Source organism: Chiloscyllium punctatum, chromosome 29, assembly GCF_047496795.1.
Source record: "Chiloscyllium punctatum isolate Juve2018m chromosome 29, sChiPun1.3, whole genome shotgun sequence".
NCBI lineage: Eukaryota > Metazoa > Chordata > Chondrichthyes > Orectolobiformes > Hemiscylliidae > Chiloscyllium > Chiloscyllium punctatum.
In genome coordinates this window covers 4,245,283-4,261,335 of record NC_092767.1, presented here as the reverse complement: position 1 = coordinate 4,261,335, position 16,053 = coordinate 4,245,283, and positions in this window count along the sequence as shown.

The following is a 16,053-nucleotide window of genomic DNA, read 5'->3' as shown; positions in this document are numbered from 1 at the left end:
ACAATACTTTATTGTTACATTTTACTCCCGAATGTATTCAGTTATTTTCAGTTCTTCCCTTTCTAAAACCTTTACGTTTTCTTTGAATTCTTGTTTGATGGGCAAAAGGTTTGAAGAGATGTGCTCCAATTGCTGCACAAGGGGTATGTGTGGCTGACTGGACTCATCATCCTGCTGGTGTACAAAACCGATGGGATGAAGTCTTTCTGGCGTTCCCATGTTGTCATCTCCAAGGCCAAAATGACCACCTCCTGTTCATGCGTTAGAGGGGTGGGGGATTATGGAATCTTCCCGTTGCTGTGTAACATTTTGAGGGTCTGATGTGTCTTCTCATATTTCTCCATAATCGGTGGAGATACTGAACCGTCTCCTCATGTATCCCAGAGATGGAACGAAGGGAGCGATTGGTCTTCTTTTGTTCCCATACAACATACACGTGTCTGAATTTCCTCCTCCTTTCTCACGAAAAAAGTCTCAGATAGTTTTTATCCTAACACATTTCCCTTGCAACAGACTCGGTGGGTCTGAATGGCCTCCTGTTATCCCAGTGTAACAATCTCCAGTCACTGTGTGACCACTTCCAGTTCCTATGTTACGGACTTGAGGAGGCTGAATGGACTGATCCTGTTGCTGTGTAACAGGATACTGGTGCAGCATGGCCTACTCTGGGTCCAGTGTTATAGATTCGAGGGGCTGATTGTCCTAGAATATATATCAGGCTCGAGGGGCTGAACAGTGTCGTCCTATTCTGATGTAACAGGCTCGAAGGCCTGAATATCCTCCTGTTGTTCCTGTGTAACAGGCTGGAGAACAAAATGGATTCCCCCACTATCTGTGTAATTCTCTTCAGTTGTTGACTCCTTCCTGTCATCTTTGTTGAAATAAGATCATCCTTTATTTTTGTAAACTCCAATGGCTATTGGATCAACCTGATCATCCTTTAGTTATAAGCTAGCATCTTCATTGCAGGAATCAGCTGAGGGAACCATCTCTGAGCTGCTTCCAATATAACAACATCCTTTCTTCATTGAAGAGACTAAATCTGTACACACTTCTCCAGATGTGATCTCACTAAGATCCTGTACAGCAGCAGCAATGCTTTACCAGCCTGTTGTAAGGTTCCCACCCAGGTTAGAGCAGTCTCAGCTCTCTGGGGGAAATACAGAGCATTTATGAACGACTATTGTCCTTTTCTACTCCACTAGCACAACGGGAGATCTGGAGAAAATGTCACAATGATGCTTAAGAAGATCATAAATGATGTGGCGAAATGATCTCTACCATTAATCTCCCCAAATCCCACATCACTCAGATTCTCCAGAATCTAGTAAGGTGGAGTGCAAAAACAGCAAGGAGAAGGAAACATTGATGGGAGTTATATATCAAAGTGAAAGCTGCTATACAAATGCTGGACATGTTTAAAAACGGGAAATGAGATATACACATTTGTGGGTACTGCAGTAATAACGTACTGTTTACATTATATCTAATCTGTATTAAACCAAATGAATGCTAATGTTGGGAAAAATGGATTTCATGAGCATGTGTTAGATGGTGGCATTAACATTTTGTCGAGCACTGAGCTAGAGATCAGGTTATTTAGAAATTGATGTTGAATGATCAAAAGAACTAATTGAAAACTTTGCTGTAAAGGACCTTTTGGGAACAGTGACCACAATGCATTGGTTTTCTTTTATGCTGTTTGAGTACACGGTAGTTTTTGTTTTATTTGAAGTAATTGTCATAAATCTGAATCATGCAAGCCCTGAAGGTGTGAGGAGAAATTGGGGACTGCAGATGCTGGAGATCAGAGTCGAAGAGTGTGGTGCTGGAAGATCAGAGTCAAAGAGTGTGGTGCTGGAAAAGCACATCAGGCAGCGTACTAGGAGCAGGAGAATTGACGTTCTGGGCATAAGCCCTTCATCAGGAATGAGGCTTATGGATGAAGGGGGCTGAGAGATAGATGAGAAGGCGGTGTGGCAGGAGGGAGGTAGCTAGGAATTCGATAGGTAGATGAAGGTGGGGTTGAAAGTGAAAGGTGATGAAGGGAGACAGAACGCCTCATCAACTACATACATTAAAACCAGTGTGGTCTTCTCTACATTGGTAAGGCAGGTGGATCATTTCAGAGAACATATCTGGGATAGCCACATTGACCAACTCCACCGCCTTGTGGCTGAACACTTTAACTCCCCTTTCCACTCTGCCAAGGACGTGAGAGTCCTGGGCCTCCTCCATCGCCAAACCCTAACCACCCGAAGCATGGATGAAGAAAGTTTCCTCTTCTACCTTGGGACCCTCCAACCACAGGGGATTAATGTAGGTTTCACCCGTTTCCCCATTTCCCCTAACTCCACCTTATCCCAGTCCAATCTTCCAACTCAGCATCTTCCCCCCTTTTAAACGTTCCTATGTGTTCATCTTCCTTCCGATCAATCTGGTCCACCCGCCTCTCCGACCTAACCCTTTCAGCCTCACCTTCAACTATCTATTAGATCACAGGAATCAGCTTAGAAAAATGTCAAGTACCGTAGTAAGCCAGTGGATTCAGAGAAATATTGGACCCAGCAACGGATGACCAAGAAAAGAAAATCAAAAAGTGAAAAAGCATACAAACAAAAGAAAAACATAAAGACTGCAAAAAAAGTACATCAGTGTATGAAACAAAAATAAAAACAAGGTCAAATATGGAACAGTAGGTGTGCAGATAGAATAATTTATTGAAGACAACAGAGAAATCACAGGGAAAAGAAACAGTTTCTTTGCGTCTATCTTCAAGGCAGAATATCCAGAAATTCTCCCAGAAATACCAAGTGACCATGGGGCTTGTGTAAGTAAAGTCTAAGATCATTCTTATCAGTGTTGAGGTTATGTTTTAAAAGAAAGCTGGATTGAGTATTTATAAATCTGACAGATCAGATGTACTTCATACAAGAATTTCAGAGGAAGCAGCAATAGGCATATTGATTGCATCGCAGATTATCACGTTGTTTTCCAATACATTCCCGAAAGATATTCAGTCAATCTGGATAAGGCAAAGGTTACAAATATTATCCAACGGTTTAAGAAAGGATGAAGATGGAGAGTGGTGAACTACAGATCAGTAACTTGTCATCCGCAGTCGGGTGTCTGTTGGGCTGAATTATAAAGAACGTGTTACTGGATATATAGAAGGTAATGGGAAAACTGGGGAGGATGATAATGCATCGATGAAACGAAAACCATAAGTGGCAAACATTTTTTGGAATGGTTTGAAGATGATTCTTGTGGACGTAGGCAATGAAGAGCTAATGGATAACGTATCGTTGGATATTCAAGAGGATCCTTTTTAAGAACTCTCCCACTAACATCATAAGAAAAGTTAAAGTGAAAGGAATTGGGAAGAATTGGGCGGCACAGTGGCACAGTGCTTAGCACTGCTACCTCACAGCGCCAGAGACACGGATTCAACTCCCGCCTCAGGTGACTGACTGTGTGGAGTTTGCACATTCTCCCTGTGTCTGTGTGGGTTTCCTCTAGGTGTTCCGGTTTCCTCCCACAGTCCAAAATGTGCAGGTCAGGTGAATTGGCCATGCTAAATTGCCCGTAGTGTTAGGTAAGGGGTAAATGTAGGGGTATGGGTGGGTTGCGCTTCGGCGGGTCGGTGTGGACTTGTTGGGCCGAAGGGCCTGTTTCCACACTGTAACGTAATGTAATCTAAACACAAACAAATAGAAAACGAAAAATTAGGTTTACATTCATGTGAATGTAATTGAAATATAGTAGATGCCATGCGCCAGCTGCACAGAGTGTTGCTGAGACTAAACTGAGAGTATTGTGTACCGTTTGGAGTCCCAATCTAAGATAGAATATACTACAGACGAACTGCAAAAGGTATTCTCCAGATTAATCCCTAAAATGGCAAGATTGTCTGATGGGGAAACTCAGCCTGTGATCTCGAGTTTCAAAAGATGAGAGGTGATTTCACTGAAACTTAGAAACATAGAGGGGAGAGAATAACCGAGGGACATGGAGAAGTGCAAGCAGGAGAGATGAGGGAGAATCCCATGATATTCTACAAGGACAAGTAGAACAGAATAATCAGCAACAGTTAGTGTCCATTAGAAACCAAAGGGGCAATCAGTGTGTCAACCCGGAGAACATTGACAGATTGTTACATGTAAACATCACAGCTGTTTTACTTGGGAGAAGGAGGATGCAGGTACAGAATTCGAGAAGATGGACTGGAAAGCTCTTGGAAAGAGATTGATGTAAAATACGAGCGGCGGTTTGAGACTTTGTCTGGTATAAAATTGGACCAATCTGCAGGTCTGGATAATGTTGGAGTCAAGGGAGGAAAGACGCTGATTGGAAATTTTAATTAGAATCTGACAATAGGGGAGGTGCCAGAGGACTGGAGAGCAGCAATTATGATTGCACTTCACAGTAAGGGTGGTAGAGATAGACCAGGAAACTCTAGACGAGCGAGTATTAAAGCACTGTTCGGGAAACTACTAGAGAAAATAGAGAAGGAGAAAATTGAACTCCAATCAGAATGGCAAGGCTTGATCAGGGATAATCATCATGACTTTATCAGAGTGAAGTTACACTAATGGAGTTGATTCAATTAGTTTGAGGAGGTCGCTTATTTAGTTTTGATGCAATGCCTTTGGCAAAGTTCCGCATGGGAAACTGAAAAAAAAAGTAAATTCTCACAGTATCAAGGATAAATTGAAAAGTTACAGTGAAAATTGTCTTAGTGTCAGGAGACAGAGGGTGGTGGGAGAAGGCTGTTTGTGTGACTGGAGACCAGTGTCCCCTGGTATACCACAGGGATCAGTGCTGTGTCCCTTATTGTTTGTAGCATTCATAAATGGTATAGATGTGAATCTGGAGGGGGAGTGGGTGGAGGGGTGGGAGTTGTGATAAGCAAGTTTGTGTTTGACACAAAGATTGACAGGGTGGTTGGTAGTGAGGAGGAAGTTCTGATTTTACAGGAAAATACAAGTGGAATGATCAGATGGGCAGATCAATGGCAGATGGAATGTGATCCTGATAAATATGAGGTGATGTACTTTGGAAGGAGGAACCACGCATGGGGTGTACACAATGATTGGCAGCACACTAGGGAGTTCACAGGGTGTTTCTCCACACATCCCTGAATGTGACTGAACAGGGTAATGGACTAGTTAAGAATTGAACCTTGGGTGTCGCGTTTATTAATCAGGGAGTAGATTATAAGTGTTATACAGGGCTTGGTTTAGACCATGATGGAGTACTGTATGTCGTTCTGGGAGCCTCATTATAAGGAAGGATGTGATTGTACTGGAGGGGTTTGCAAAGGAGATTCACCAGGATGTTCCCTGGGATGGAGCATATCAGCGATGGAGAGAGGCTGGATAAGTTCGGGTTGTTTACTTTTGACAGAGAGGCTGAGGGGGATGTGATTCAGAAGGATAAGTTAACAAGAGGCATCGACAGGGTGGACAGACAACAACTGTTCCTTTTAGACAGAGGGTCAAGAACAAGGGAGCACACTTTTAAAGTGAAGGGTTTGAGGTTCAGAGAGGATTTAAAGATGACTTTTTCTTCACCCAGAGGGTGTTGGGGTCTGGAAAGTACTTTCTGAGAGGGGAGTTATTAAGGTTAACCTCTCAACTGTTAAAAGTACTTGGACAAGCACTTGGAAGTGCCATAACATTCCAGGCTATGAGCCTTTTGTCGGAAAGTGGGACTAATATAGATCGTGCTGTATTTCTGTTGGCACAGAGACTATGGTCCTGTGAGTGTATGATGTGGAAGGTCAATGATTGAGCAGCTTAACACAAGAATTGCTGGGTTTCTGAAGATAATGTTAACAAAGGTTATAAGAGTGAACTGTTATAGCTTGTCAAATTATGTCAATGTGAGAAGTATGAAAAAAAGTGGAGGTTTTTTCCAGTTTGAAACCAGAGAATGGAGAATGGGAAACAGGGAAATGGCAGAACTATGAATCCACTACTTCAGTTCCGTCTTCACAGAACTTTCTGACAATACCAGGAAAACCAAGTCTGGCGTGGAAAACGAAATAGTACATGGAACATAGAACATAGTAAGTAAATCGTTTGGGAGAAATTATTGGGACTGAAAATAATGGTCATAGACAACACTAACACAGGTTTATGAAATGGGAATTATGTTTGAGAAACAGACTGGGAGACAAATGAAAGAGAAGCAATGGATGTAAAACATGTGGATTTTCAGAAAGATTTTGGTAAAGCTCCAAGCACAGTTTGCAAAATCAAATCTTAGTGGATTGGGGCGAATATATGGCCATGTTTCTAGAATGGGACAGCTGGCAGGAGACAGTGAATAGAAATAAACAGACTCGTGAAGCAACAGCCTGACATTGTATTTAAGGTCTGATTCTGTGAGTATGACTATATCCCTGACACCCCATCACCTTCCCCGGGATATCTCCTCTCTCACCAGCAGGACAGACAAAGCAGAACTGGTGGCACAGTGGGATACAGTTGGAAGGGAATTGCTCTGGGAGTCCTCAACAGTGACTCTGTATCCCATGAACTCTCATGGTGTTAGTTTACATATGGGAAAGGAAACCTCCTGCTGATTACCATGTAGCAGCCTCTCTCAACTGATGAGTCAGTACTCCTCCAAGCTGACCAACACTTTGAGGAAGCACTGAGGGTGGCAAAGGCACAAAATGTACTCTGGGTTAGGGACGTCAATGTCCACAAAAAGAGTGGTTTAGCAGCAGCATTACTGATTGAGCTGGTTGGGTCCGAAAGGATATAACTTCTCGACTCGGTCTGCGGCAGATGGTGAAGGAACCCACAAGAGGGAAAAGCCATATTTGACCACAGCCTTACTAATCTGCCAGTTGCAGAAGTATCTGTCCATGACAGTATCGGGTAAGAGTGACCACTGCATCGTCATTGTGGAGATAAAGTCACATTTGCATATTGAGAATAACCTCCACCATTTTAGGTGGCACTGTCACCGTACTAAATAGGACAGACTTTGAACAGATCGAGCAGCTCAAGTCTGGGTTTCGATAATATGTTGTGAGTCATCAATAGCAGCAGAATTGTACTCCAGCACAACCTCATGGCCTGGCATATCCTCCTCACAACAATTACCATCAAGCCAGAGGATCAACCTTGATTCAATGGAGTGTGCAGGAGGGCAGGAGCAGCACTGGGAATACCTGAAAATGAGGTGTCAGCCTGATGAAGTCACCAACCATGACTACTTGCGTGCCAAACAGAATAAGCAGTTAGTCATAGACAGAGCTAAGTGATCCCACAAGCAACGGTGCAGATCTAAGCTCTGCAGTCCTTCTACTTCTAGTTGAGAATAGTTATGGACAATTAAACACGTCATCGGAGGAGGACATCCACAAGTATCCCCATCCTTAATGATGGAAGAGCCCAGCACTTCAGTGCAAAAGATAACGTTCATGCATTCGCAACAATCTTCAGTCAGAAGTGCTGAGTGGATGATCCATCTTGGCCTCCTCCAGTGGCCCTCAACAATTCATTTACCAGTCATCAGCCAATTTGATTCACTCCACATGATATCCAGATTCAGTTGGAGACACTGGATACCTCAGAGGGTACATACCCTGACAACATTCTGGCAATAGTACTGAAAAGTTGTTCTCCAGACCTTGTCACTGCCCTCACCAAGCTATACCAATACCGTTACAACAACATTTCACCGATTACATGGAGAATTACCCCAAGTATCTCCTGTATATATAAAAAGCAGACCAAATCCAATCCGGCCAATACCTCCGCATCAGTCTACTCTAGATCATCAGTAAAGTGGTGGAAGGTCTCAGTGCTTTTAAGCAGCACCTGCTCAGCAATACCCTGGTCAATGACGCCCAGTTTGGGCTCCACCAGGACCACTCAGCTCCTGACCTCATTACCATGGTTCAAACATGGACAAAAGGGCTGAATTCCATAGGTGGGGTGAAAGTGATAGCCCTTTAAATCAAGGCTGTCTTCGCCCAAGTGTGTTATCAAGGGGCCTTAGCAAAACTGGAATCAATGGGTATCAGGGGCAAACTCCCCGCTGGTTAGAATCATACCTGACACGTAGGAAGATGGTCATGGTTGATAAAGGTCAGTCATCTCATCTCCAGGACAAGTCTGTAGGAGTCCCTCGGGCAGTGGCCTAGGCCCATACATCTTCAGGGCTGCTTCATCAATGACCTTCCCTCCATTTTAAGGTCAGAAGTGGAGATGTTTGCCAATGATTGCACAATCTTCTGCAACATTTGTGGCTCCTCAGATATTGAAGCAGTCCATGTTCAAATACAACAAGACCTGGACAGTATCCAGGCTGACAAGTGGCAAGTAATAGTCACGTCACACAAATGCCAGACCGTGAACATCACCACTAAAATACAATCTAACCTGCCCCTTGGCATTCAATGGTGTTACTGTCACTGAATCCACAGTGGACTGCAGCGGTTCAACAAGGCAGCTCACCACCACCTTCTCAAGGGGCAACTAGGGACAGGCAACAAATGCTGGCCCAGCCAGTCACACCCAGATTCAGGAAATAAATATTATTTAAATAAAATAACAGAGGAAGGTTTCTGGGATATCACAGAGATCGGTTCTCAGGTCCCAGTTGTTCACACTACCCATTAAACATTTGGTTGCAGGAATCAAATACAATATATCCCAACCTGCTGATAGAACTAAAGGATTTTGGATTGCGAGTGGGTGAGGAGGTTGTAAAAAAGCTTCAAGGTGACTAAGACAAGTGGAGTGAATGGGCAAATACGTGGCAGATGGACAGCAAGGTGGGTTGAGGTGACAGTGTGCCCTTTGGTGGGAACAAGAGATTGGCAGCTTTTCGTTTGAAAAGGGATTGTTTGAAACATGTTGATCTGAAAAGCGACGTATGGGCCTTTTTGTTGTTTCCTTCTGCGTAGCCCTCCGAGGTCCCTGCAGCACTGTGAGGTCTGAACCCACAAGGCAATACTGGGAATGGCATTCACACGCTGCCCAGTGTACAAAGACCTACCAAGTGGGGAGCTGTAACATTGCAAAGGATCTGGATCTCCCTGTACACCAGTCACTGAAAGCAATATTGCAGGAGCAAGAACCAGATAGGAAGATCAATGATGTGCTGACCTTCATTTCAGGGGGATTTGAGTCCAGGAGTAAGCGTGTCTTACTTCAGCTGTAGAAGGCTTTGGTGAGACCCTATCTCAAACACTGTGCAGTATTCTGCTGATTTGGTCTCAGTACATAATAAAGGACAAACCTGACATTGAGGGAGAGCAGTGAAGGATGACCAGACCGATCTCTAGGATGACAGGCTTGTTGTGGGAGCAGAGTTTGTGGCGACTGGGCCTGTATTCCATGGGGTTTAGGAAAATGGGTGGAGATATCAATGAGATATATAAAGATCTGACAGAGTGAGATGGATTGGAAGCAGGGATAATAATTCCCCTGGCTGTGGTGTCTAAAACAAGGGTCCACAGTATTAGGTACAGACAGACCATTCTGCAATGAGATGACAATAAATGTCTGCACTCAGCGACTGGTGAACGTGGGGAATGCGCTCAAACCTGGAAGCCAAGACACTGAATATAAATAAGGATTTAGAGATAGTAAAGGAATGGTGGGAGAGATGCAGAACGATATGGAAATAAAGGGCCAGGTATCATGATATTGAATTGGGTAGCAAACTCGACAGACCAAATGGACTACTGCACTTCCTACTTTATAGCTTCCCACAGTAATTCACATTAAGGGATGTGTACAGTGTGTGGAAAAAGTGCATTGTGTACATATTTGAACATGAACTGGAATGGGGAAGGCTCAATGTGTTATATGACCTACTCCATTCCCGATGTTTCTATGTAGTCTGTAAATGTTGTCACAAGCTCTCAGATGTTAGGAAGGAGGTCTCTGCAGGGTCAACAGGACTGTGTTTCTCATTCCCTTTTTCCGATACTGAGGCTGGGGCCGGGTGTTCTGTCTGGTTTTATCCTTTAGACCTCGGAGCAGTTTGATACAATAGAATGTCTTGTTTGGCGGATTCAGAGACCATTTAAGAGTTTATCACATGTCTGTGTGTCTGCAGTCACGTTTTGGCCAGACCAGGAAAACACGGGAGATTCACTTCCTGATGGGACGTTTGTGAAGCAAATTGATGTGTACAATCGACATTGGCTTGAAGGTCACTATTTACGGACACCAGATTTTGCATCTTAATATTTTGTCAATTGTGTTTAACTTACACCAGCTGGCAAAGCATTAGCCTGGTCTGGATTAGTAATCCAGTGACCTTTCCACAGCAGCACCATCTCTACATGGAGACCTATCTGAAATTGTACTGAGCAGGTTATTTCTGTGCTGCTTGATAACTCTGTCAAAAAGAACTCCCACCAATTTGACTGTCGAGGTGGGTCTGAGGGGGAGGTAACTGGCCAGATTGTAATTATAATCCTCTTAGGAACTGAACATAGTTGAGTAATTTTCCACATTACCAGGGAGATGTCAGAGTTGGAGCTGGAATGAAACAGCTTCCCCAGTGACACGGCTTGTTGTGCAGCATAAGTCTTCAGTCCTATTACAAGAATGGTGTCAGGGACCATTGCCTTTTTCGTACATACTGTGTTCAGCTGTTTCTTCATGTCACGAACATCAAATTGAATTGGTTGAAGACGGGCATCTGTGATTCTGTGGGTATCATGGCGAGGGTGAGGTGGATCATCAACTCCACACTTCTGGCTGAGGGTGGTGCAGATACCACATCCTGGTCTTTTACACTGATGTACAGGCCTGTTCAATTATTGAGGATGGGGATATTCGTGGAGCCCTTTCCTCCGTCATTTGTTTAATCATCCATCACCATTTATGACAGAATGTGACAGGATTGCGGAGCTTCGATCAGATCTGTTTGTCAAGAGTCGTAGCTTTAATGGGTTAGCATCAGGTTGAGGTTCATGTGGTTCTGACCTGGTCATGTTCACTCACAGTCATTACTGAAACATAGATCGTATTGATGGTAATGGCAGACTGTGGAAATTATTCGAGGCTAAAAGTTACAGGTTGTGGTTGAATGCTGTTCTGCTTCTCCTGCTGCTGTAGTCTACAGCACCACATAAATACGATACGCAGTTTTGAGCTGCAATATCTGCAATGCAATTCTGCTGTCTGTCCCTTAGTTCACATCGAGACCCATTCACCCATCAGTCATGTACTCAGTGACCTACTCTGGTTTCTGATGTGGAAATACTTCCATTTTCATACTCTCATTCTGTTGAGGGTCTCTTCCCGTGTCATGCTTTCAATCTGACATTCTGCAAAACCAATTAACTGTTTTTAATCAATTGTTTAATTCATCTGAATCTTTTTCCTTGAGTAATACCATTTTCTGTGTTTAAAGTGAATGTGTTTCCTCTGTTTCTCTCCCTGACCATGATTAAGAGCTCTGTAGTGTCAGTGATGCCAGCCTTATGTAGTTTCCGAGCCAATGAATTCTCTGGATTCCCAATCATCTTCACCACATTGTATGTTTCCTCTTTTGGTTTGATGCCTTATTACTCATGGTTGCCTTGTCCTGCCATGAGTACGTTTCATCACCTTTGGGAGAATTTCTGATATCCTCCTAAATATCCCCAGAAATTCCTGCTTTTGATGTTTCATGGTCTGCCCTGCTCGGCTCCCCTTCCAATTAACTCTGGCCAGCTCCTCCCACCTGTCACTGTAGTTACATTGTTCAATTATAATCACATTACATCAAGAAGAGACCAATAGATATAAACCAAAAGAAGGAGCTTTGAGAGAGGAGACGCAAAAAAAATTAGTAAATTTCTTAACTAGATACAAAGAGAGAAAGAGCGAGACAACATAGATGAGGAAATATGAAAAATGAGAAAACTAGATCATCGAAAGAAGTAGATGCACATCCCTCAATGTTTTGGCAATTCCTGTGTGCTGTGGTCCTTTGTATAGTGATTGTACAACAGAGCAATATGTTCAAATGCTGAGTCTGATGCCAGAATTTTCATCTCCAATAATATGACAGACACTAGCTTTGGAAAGTATCCAACAGGCCAATATATTGAATTCTGGTAGAAAGGGGATTAACTGAAATAAGTTGGGACACCAGAAGCAAGAATTTATAACACATCCTGATAAGAATGAGAGATTGGAGCGGAGAATTCCAGAAAAACAGGGAACATTGAGGGAAGGGGAACATATCATTTTAGATGAGAATAAAATGACGTTTTAATGTTTTATCAATTTTATATATCCTATGCATCACTTTTTGTTAACTGTGTCTCCGTTGTTCATTTAGAATGTGTTGTGCACATATGAAAAATGTTACTTATCTGCACACACACATTATTTAAACAGTGTATATAAAATCATTCTTCTGCCATTGAATTGGTCCTGTTGTTGTGTTACCAGGATACACGAACACCAGCTGGCCACCAAAAGACATGACCCATTATCACTATGTTCCATACATACAGGCAAAGAAGGGCACCACTTTAATTGGGACAACGCACACACATACTAAGACACGCAAGGACGTTCTTAGAGGAATGGCATTCTGACCAGAAGTCTGTCAATAAACACATCAGTTTAGATCCAATCTACATTCTCTTGTAAAACAAAAGAACTGGAAATGACATCACCCATCTTAAGAACCCAAGACCTATAAATAGAGAGGCGCAACATACCACCAGCACTTCAGCAGAGACTCTCACTGATGATGTTACCTAGTCATAGTGTCGAATCGTCAGGAAACAAACCTTCAAGCACAGCGAGCTAACTTGCATACATACAAACTGTTATTTTTCTTTTATTAGTGGAACTTGGGAGTTTTTTTGTCACTCATGTATTAACAGATTACGAGGTGAGGTGAGCTTTTTAGGTTTGTGGTTTTAATTAACAGAAGTGCTCGACATAGATATCTCCACAGTTTGGGGCCCTGCTGTATGGGACTTGGACAGATTTGAACAGATTTCAGGTACAAAATGTCCCAGCAAATTCCAACACGTTGCAATTAGTGACCTAGATCTTCAAATAAAACCGGTCGGAAAATCTTTTTAATTTTGTTTACTGGTGGTGGTTTAAATTAAAAGTGAGGGAAAAGGCTTTTAACATTACTAAAGAGGTTCCCAAATTTGCCAAGAAAGTTTAGAAAGACAAAAGGAGGACATTTTTTAGAATTAGCAAATAGGTTGGAATTGGGTTTAACCAGGGACCAAAGGAAAGCTGAAATTGTAATGGAGTTAGTAAAGCACTTTGATGTATCAGAGAAACAGACAAGTGCAGGCCAGTTAGATAAAACTTAAATTGCAAATATGGCAACTGAAGTTAGAAGATAAAGAAAGAGACGAAAACAGAGAGAGAAAAAAAGTGAAGGAGAGGAAAAAGAAAGAGAGAGAGAATTTGAGAATCAGAAGTTGGGAATTAGACAAGAAAGTCAAATTAACAGGATGGAGATGAAGGGAGAACATCGGGATGTATACAACTATGTTAGTGCCTTGCCATATTTCAGTGAGAAAAATGTCAAAACCTTTTTTATTTCATTTGAAAAAAATGACTTGGCAGATTACGTGTCCAGTGAACTGGTGGGTAATGCTCATTCAGACTAAGCTGGTGGGCACAGCTGGTGAGGTATGTGCAGCGCTGTCAGATGAGGGGTCAAGAGATTATGCAGATGTCAAATTGGCTATTTTGATTGGTTTTGAATTGGTACTAGAAGCATATAGACAGAGGTTCATAAAAATAGAGACGGAACCAGGTCAGACTTATGTTAAGTTTGAAAGAATTAACTACAGTCATTTTGATAGATGGGTGCTGGACTTAAAAATAGATAAGACCTGTGAGGCTCGAAGGGAGATTATTATGCTGGAGAAGTTGAAAGACTCACTTCCAGAGATGGTAAAAATTCATGTGCACGAACAGAAAGTTCAAGAAGCGAGAAGCGCGGCAGAAATGGCAGGTAAATATGCATTGGTGCATGAGATGAAATTTAGCTTCCAGGAGAATTTTGATGCTATGAGGGATAGAAATTGGAAGAAGGGAAGTTCACACATTACAAAGCGTACAGTAGCGCACAATAGTTTACCACAGGTGAAAAAAGAAGCCCAAAGGGGTTGAAAGGAGGTGAAAGGCCTCAGGTGTTCTCAGTATAAGGGAGTGGAACACATAAAATGACAGTGCCGATGGTTTAAGAAGGGCACTGGGAAAAGGTGCTTTCATTGAAGTAAGCTGGGACACACTGTGATGGTCGTTGAAGGAAGGCACTTTGGGGAAAGATGCGGTAGAAGAGGCTAAGCCCAGTGGCATTAGTGAAACTGGTAAAGGAGACCCCAAGTAGAGCCGAGGAGCTGCAGGAGAGTGCACAGCCGAGGCAGGGTCTGGGTATGGAGTCGGTACCTGATCTCTGAAAGAATTTGCCTCAGTAGATAAAGTTTACTTAGAAAGATCAGGGGGAGAAGGACAAGAAGTTATAATTTTGTGAGATACGGGATCTGCTCAGTCTCTAATAGTTGAGAAGTGAGGCGCTGGAAAAGCACAACAGATCAGGCAGCATCAAAACAGCAGGACAATCGGATATCAGGCAGAAACCCATCGTCAGGAATTTGGGGGGGGGAGACAAGGGGGCTGAAAGATAAATACGAGGGTAGTAGCTGGGCTGGTGGGAGGGTCACTGGGAAGGCGATAAGAAGATGTAGGTGGGAGTAATAGTGATATGTCGGTTGGGAGGGTGGAGTCGGTAGGTGGGAAGGGGAAGCTGGCCAGTTAGGGCGGTTCACGAGGGCAGTGCTAGGTTGAATGGTTCAATCTGGGAGAGGTTGGGGGAGGGGAGATTTGGAATTTGGTGAAGTCAACGTTGATGATGGTTCTAGTTTGAGGGTTCTAGTTGTCCTACCACCTATCCACAACACCCTCCTCTCCGACCTATCACCATCACATCCCACCTGCGTCTACCTATTGCCTTCCAAGCTATCTTACACCCAGCTCCACTCCCACTCTCTTTTTTATTTCTCGGCCCCCTTCCCCCTCCCTTACCCCACCTCCCACTTTCCTGATGAAGAATTTATGCCTGAAACGTCAACTCTTCTGCCCCTCAGATGCTGCCTGGTTGGCTATGCTTTTCCAGCCCCACACTTTTCAACTCTCACCTCCAGCATCTGCAGCCCTCACTTTCTCTCGGCCTCTAATAGTGAGAGATGAAAGTATTTTCACTCTTTCTGACATATTAATCAAGATCGTAACAATTTGTGGAATGGGGTTAGAAATTAAGTATTCCCTTGTGTAACATCAGGATGGAATGCCAAATCAAGGTTGGGGAAGTAACAGTGACAGTGAGTAACAGAGTGTCATTTCCAGGAATACAGTTTATTCTTGTGAACGATTTAACAGGATCCAAGGTGGGAGTGGCACCCCTTGTGTTGGAGAAGGCAAAAGGAAAACTAGGGAATTGGGGAGTTAAAAGAAAAATACCCAGGATTTTTCCAGACTGTATAGTAACAAGATTCCACTGTCATAAGTTAGAGCAGGAAGGAAAACCGTAATAAAAAGCCAAAGGAGTTGATGTGCAGTGAACTGACTCCTTGTTTGATGTCACGGTGCAGGAAAAACCTGAACAGGCAGAGGGTCAGGCAGAGGGGTTTAGTCCTGAAAGGCTAATGGACTTACAACAGATATATACACACACATTCACACACACATACACATGCACACACACAGAAAAGGAATCAAAATATATTGTCGAACGTTGTTAACTTAAAGATAGAATGTGAAAATTAAAATGGAGACCACGATAGGTTCGTGCAGAAGGGAAATGGGCCGAAGTGCACCAGATTGTGTTAGAGGTAGCGTACAGTGTTACAGGTAGCACATAAACTAACTGCAGGGGGTCACTTAGGTGTACATAAGACTCAGGCTAAGGTACAGAGACATTTCTAGTGGCATGGAATGCACAAGGACGTGGTTATTTTTTGACGTACATGTCAAACATTCTAAATGGTAGGTAAGTCACAGGCAGTAATAAAGCCAGAACCTTTGTTATCAATTC